Source organism: Xenopus laevis, chromosome 9_10S (assembly GCF_017654675.1).
Source record: "Xenopus laevis strain J_2021 chromosome 9_10S, Xenopus_laevis_v10.1, whole genome shotgun sequence".
Lineage (NCBI taxonomy): Eukaryota > Metazoa > Chordata > Amphibia > Anura > Pipidae > Xenopus > Xenopus laevis.
The window spans coordinates 15,604,911-15,611,547 of record NC_054388.1 but is presented as its reverse complement, the minus strand read 5'-3'; positions in this window follow the sequence as shown (position 1 = coordinate 15,611,547).

Below are 6,637 nucleotides of genomic sequence, written 5' to 3'. Positions count from 1 at the left end.
TTCCATCCATCTTCCTTTTTTTGCAGACTACTACAACCCCAACATCTTGCCTTAAGCATCTACATTTCACAGAACCATAGCTCCAACATTCATATCTACCTCTACAGCTCCAGCAGCATTCACATTTTCAAACACCATAGCTCCACTATTAGGACCTTAGTTTTCATTAGTATCCAATTACCAATCTACCCAAGGACTTTTAATTTAACTTTAGCTCCATCACGAGCCCTTATTCCATATTTTACCTCTAACCGCAAGCTCTGTCCTTGTGCTAACACACCTCCACCAATATCTTCTTTTATTTACATATCATCAAGAGTTTCTCCTCTTAAAAATATCTTTTAATCCTTGCCCTTCTTACTACACCTCCATTTAGTCACCACCACACAGCACACACTAAAATGATGCCCTCTACGCAGAGGCTTCTCTTCTCCATTTTTTTCTTTTGCCTCCCCCCCTGCAATCTCCTAACAACAATTCCTCAGTGGTTTGACTATGAAGCTTTTCATTCATCCAGGTCATGGTATATCTAGTATAGGTAAATCTAAAAACAACTGGACTTGCTGAGTAATCAATGAAGATGTTTCACTACTCATCCGAGCAGCTTCTTCAGTTCAACTGACTGGTTGAACTGGATGAGTACTGAAACGTCTTCATTGATTACTCAGCAAGTCCAGTTGTTTTTAGATTTACCTATACTAGATATCATCAATGGTTTCTTCTGTTCAAATTCATTCCTTTCTAAATTCTATCCTTTCAAGCCTTCAACTCAACAACTAGTCACATCTCCCACTCTAAACCCTGACATAAACTCTTAGTACTGATACTCACATAAACTCATAGTACAAGTTGATCCAGGGACTTGTCCGATTGCCCGTTGGGAGTCAGGAAGGAATTTTTCCCCCTCTGAGGCAAATTGGCTCTGGCTTCAGATGGGGTTTTTGCCTTCCTCTGGATCAACTACTAAATAGGAAGATCCCTTTTATACTAAAACTTGAACCTAATGGATGTGAGTCCTTCCCAACTTAAATTAGTATGAATTCATCTAAAATGCATAAATATAACATCCAATTTATAAATAAATATGTTAATACACATTTCATTGGTGTTCTTGCATTTTTTATAGTTCTATAGTATTGCCAGGGAACATTACAGAGGAGGGAGACCTCTAGTGCAAGGGAAAAGGGTCACTGAAAAGTGAAGGTGGAATCAAGAGGCAAGGGTGGGAGAAATTGGTGAAAGGAGATGCTAAGGATGAATAAATATAAGAAGGGGATAAGCCATGTCTGGACCCAGTCCTACTGATCTGCACTGATGTCAGACGTTTGGTCAATCAATCCCATACAAATGATATATAGTCAGTACAGCAGCCCCCCTGCCCTGATATTAATCCATGCAGTTTATGTTTAGTCCAGGATTTACTTGCCCTTTAAGAGACAGGGTGGTAGACAGGAATATATTCATATTCCAGTCTCTTATTCAATTCAATGCATGCTTGCTAGGGTAATTTGGACCAGATGGCTGAAACTGCAAACTGGAGAGCTGCTGAATAAAAAGCTAAATAACTGAAAATCCACAAATAATAAAAAATAATAAAAAATGAAAACCAATTGCAAATTGTCTCAGAATATCACTCTCTACATCATACCAAAAGTTAATTTAAAGGTGAACAACCCCTTCAACATGAGACAGGGAGGAAAGCAGAAATCTTAACAGCCTGATTGTGCCAGTTACTTTCATTCTCACCCAGAGTCTGCCGGAGATGGTCAATAGCTGAATAAGGGAACCAGACCAACTGAGAGGAGCCTGGGGAAAGAAACATCATTGCTATCCTTTATACAGCGCATGGCTTCTCCAGTAGAACTGATTTTCTTATCACAGTGGCACAAGCACAGTTGGTTCAGTTCAGGAGGCAATAAAGTCATCAGTAGGTATGCAGAGGGAAACAGACACTCCATATGGATAGTGCCTTAAAGGAGAAGGAAAGGCTAAAACTAAGTAAGCTTTATCAGAAAGGTCTATATAAATACACCAAGTAATTCTGCTCTGAGTCCCTTTGAAGATGTTAATAGTCTTCCTGAAATTCAAGTTTTTTTCAGAGAAAAAACTCGGTTCGAGTTTAGTCGAATTTGATTAGAGGTTTCGGGTCGGTAATATTAGTTCAAGTTTTAGATATTCGATTTTTTCTCTTAAATAACCTCCCAATCAAATTTCGAGTATATTTGAATTTATTAAGAGTTAAAAAAAAACTCACATGAATTCGAAATTTGACCTTTGATAAATGGGCCTCCCCAAATTTATGGGAAACAAACCGCTATACACAAATGGCAGCATTATATATAGATCTATAATATTATATAGTCTTACTCCTGTCATATTCCAGCTGTCACATATGCATCATGTACTGACCAGGAAGGTATCAGGGCATGTCAGGAATATAATGCTATCATTCAGTTAGCCAGAAGAGAATTGTAGTTGTGTCGGTATATATGGAACTCATACAGGAGTTCACACAGTAGTTGTGGGTCATTAAGTCAACGGCACGAGCATGAGATTCAATGATAACTACAACCTACCTAAGGCATATTTAAGTGAGACTTCATGAAGAAAGTGAAGCGTCTGCTCACTGTGCAAGTGCCCCCCCAGGACAGAAAAGAAATGGGCAGTTACCTCATTATGGTGATTTACATATGGAAACTCTACAAGGTCTTGCAGCTGGGAGCTCTCACACAGAACCACTATGAGATGCCGTAAACAGTCCCGTTGCCTGAAAGATGAAAATATAATTATTAAACAGCAAGATTGACTCTAGCATTAAAGGCAGGGTCCCTTGGCCAACCCTCCTCTCCTACCCAAATGGAACATGCTCTTCCACTAATGCAAAACTTTACTGGGCTTTATATGGTGCTACAATGTTTACATTTTCCTGATTATCCGGGTATTGTTCTGGCTGGGCTGAAACTCCACTTGGACAAAAAATTCCTTGGCCTGTGTATGCAGTCTAAGGACGAGCACAATAAAAAAGCCCATGTCTGATCTGATAGGTGGACAATAGTGAGCAAACTGGACAAAGATCTGCTTCTTTGGTAAACTGGCAAAAGGAGAGGATAATGTATAACTATTTGGATTTACAATGCATGTTATGCAACTAGACTTAAAGTGAACTTGTCACGGGAGTCGTACCTGCGAGGATCTGGGATTTGAGTTAATGCGTCGTATGCTTGGCTGTTGTGTCCCAAGTCATGCTTGAAAATCCAAATCCTTAATGCTGCCTTAAAATAAAGGATAACTTTAAAGGATTAATTATATTTTAGTTGGGATCAAGTACAAGCTATTGTACTGTTGTATTGTTACAGAGAAATAGGGAATCATTTTTAAAATTTTGGCTTATTTGGATAAAATGGAGTCTATGGGACACAGCCTTTCCGTAATTTCAATCTCCTAAAATGAAGAGCAAGATGCCCCATAAAGATGCTTACCAGTAGGTTTTACCGCTGCGGGCTGCAATTCAGGGAAAAATAATTAGCAGGTACCAGCGATACAGAGGAATCGAGTGACTTCTTCATCTGGCTCTGTAGTTTCCGAGGACTGAGGGGTCGGCTGTTAGTGTGGCTAAAGGGAAAGCAAAGAGGGGTTCGGCTTCAGAATATCTTCTCTTCCGCAGGCTATGTCTCCTGCACTCAGCGCCGTGACCAGATAGAGAGGCCAAACAGCAGCAGCATGTCCAGCGGCAGCCCCCACAGCCTCCTTCACATGCTGTCAGTAGCCAGGGAGGAGAAATCAAACACTGCAGCATGGATGGTCGCCGTGTCGCCTGTTTTGAAGAGGACAGGAAGTGGAGTTTCGGTAAGTTATTTCTTAATAAAGGCTTTGCTGTTTTAAAGTTTAATTTGTCTTGATGTTTATTTTTCATTGTATACTAACGAATTTTTAAAAAAATTTTTTGATGTTACTGGTCCTTTAAATAGATAAAACTTATGACACTCACCCCAAAGAACACACTCACCAGAACATGTGACTGAAAGTAACCTGCACCAAAAAACAGATAAATAATTGCCAATACGTATACAATCAGTAATTGATTTACACCAAATAGTAACACATAGTTAAAACAACTTTAAAACCCAAGTAACCAAACAGACTTCTGCAGAAACAAAATCATAGCAGTTGCAACATCATAGCAGATTTGTAACATTTTAACAGCAAGTTACCCTTGATTCAAAAAACAATTCAAAGGGCAAAACTCATTTGGGTTCTGGTGGGTGTGTTCTTTGGGGTGAGTGTCATAAGTTTTATCTATTTAAGGAATACCTTTGGTACTGTGAACAGGGTCTTGAGAAAGCTCTTAGAGAAAGACCGAAACGTCGACCAGTTCTGTTTTTTAAAAGTATTTAAATAAAATGTGGACATTTTAACTATTTAAATCCCTGTGTGCACCTGACTTCATAGATTGATTGATAACACAGCCTCTTAAGGTAGCACCTGGGTCCTGCAATTTATGTATGGAGTGCGCTCAAAATATGGATTCTGGATATTATATATATATATATATATATATATATATATCTATATATCTATATATAGTGAATAAAGTACCCCCTTTTGTAAAATATAAGGATATTATTAGTTACCGAGGAGTTTCATGACCATATAAAAACACGAGGCCGAAGGCCGAGTGTTTTTAAACAGGTCATGGAACTCCGAGGTAACTTCTAATATCCTCATATTTTACAACTGGGGGTACTTTATTTATTATAATACACAAAATTTAGTGAGTCATGTGACTGAAATGACATCACTACTCACCGTTTATAACTGATGACATCACTACTCACCGTTTATAAGGATATAATTTACAGGATATTCATGGCTTTTGTGTATTATATATATATAAGACCAGCAGCTCCGGGTGTCTCTCCAGGTGGTTCATTGATTTTATATATATATATATATATATATATATGCACTATTACCAGATTTTTTGTTACTTCGGGTGCATTGGTCAATTTCCGTTGTACAGCAAAATAGATGGACTCGCACACCATTTTACAGTGAATAAAACAGTGTTATTTTATTCTTGATTGCATTTCCAACGTTTCGCCCCCCATTAGGGCCTTTATCAAGTATACAGTGAATGTTAACAAGTGACTACTTATATACTATTTAAAATTGGCGCCAAGTATGACGTCATAGACAGTGCTAGACATTCCAGAACAAACTTACACTGTACATATTTAAAGTGCAGTACCTATATTCCACCACAAGATGCCAGTGCTGTGCAAGTGCTTGAAGTGCTCGTAAATGTGTTACAAAAGTGTCCATTCGACTAAGTCTTTTTCCATAGGCCTGCAAATTTGTACAAAAGATAGATACTTAGTTTCACCTTGATAGAATTACATTCACAATGTTACAACAAATGCCATTCAAGCTATAAGGCAATTTAGTATTATTTTCTTTATGAATCTCAATCACATCATTCTGTCTCAGTGTGTCCGTATGAGAGTTAGGAGTCAGGTAAGAAAACAGCTTAACACCAGTTGTCCGTTAAGTCCCTTAGGACTTACGCAATCTAGCTCATGGAACCAAAAAGCCTCTCTTCTTAGTAAGGTATTGTCAAAATTTCCACCTCTCACCCTAGCTGGTACTTGTTCAATGGGCATGCACCTGAAAGCCGCTGGACTGTGCTTTGCTTCCGCCCAATGTTTGGCCACTAACTGTTGGGATATGTCTTGTTTTTTATTTTTGGCATTAATTTCTCTATCAGGGTCAAACGCTGCCCTGATACTGGCCCTGTGCATTCCAATGCGTTCCTTGAGCATCCTGACTGTTTTACCACAGTAAATAAGTCTGCACGGGCATTTAATCATATAGACCACCATTGTAGATGAACAAGTCATTGCTTTATTTCATATGTTTTACCTGTCCTAGGATGTGAAAACTGATTGCCCAGAATCAGACTGCTGCACATAATGCAGCCACTGCACTTAAAGACCCCTGGACGCTGGACCAAAAAATGCTGTATGGGTGGACTAGCATAATTATCAGTAGGATCAGATGGACTCAAAATATCTTTTAGAGATTTCCCTCTTTGATAACTAAACCTTGGTTGGTACGGCAGCTTTTTGCAAACATTCTCATCACTTGCTACTAATGGCCAGTGTTTGAGTACACATTTACGTATAAAGTCTGAACCTTCACCGTATTGACTTACATAATAAATTTGATTCTCATTCGAGTTCCCTTTTCTTGGGGTTCGTACGGTGTGTGTTGGAGTCAGTTGTTGCGTGCTGCCCCCTAGGTCAAGATCTAGTGCCCATTTTTTTGTGTCAAGGACCAGTTCAGGAGGATAGCCCCTTAACAAGAACGTATTGGCCATGATATTTAAATCCTCCTCCCGTTTATCTTTCTCACTGGTTATACGTATCACTCTAAGCATTTGTGACTTAGGTAGAGAGTTCAATAAATGCTTTGGATGGCAACTCTGATAATGTAGAATGGTATTTCTATCTGTGGGTTTCACATATAGACAGGTCTCTAATTTAGTGGCTCCTTTATAAATTTTCACATCCAAAAATTCAATGCTATTTGCATTATAATTAAGTGTGAATTTCACCGGATTGTTTAAATAATTTAAATG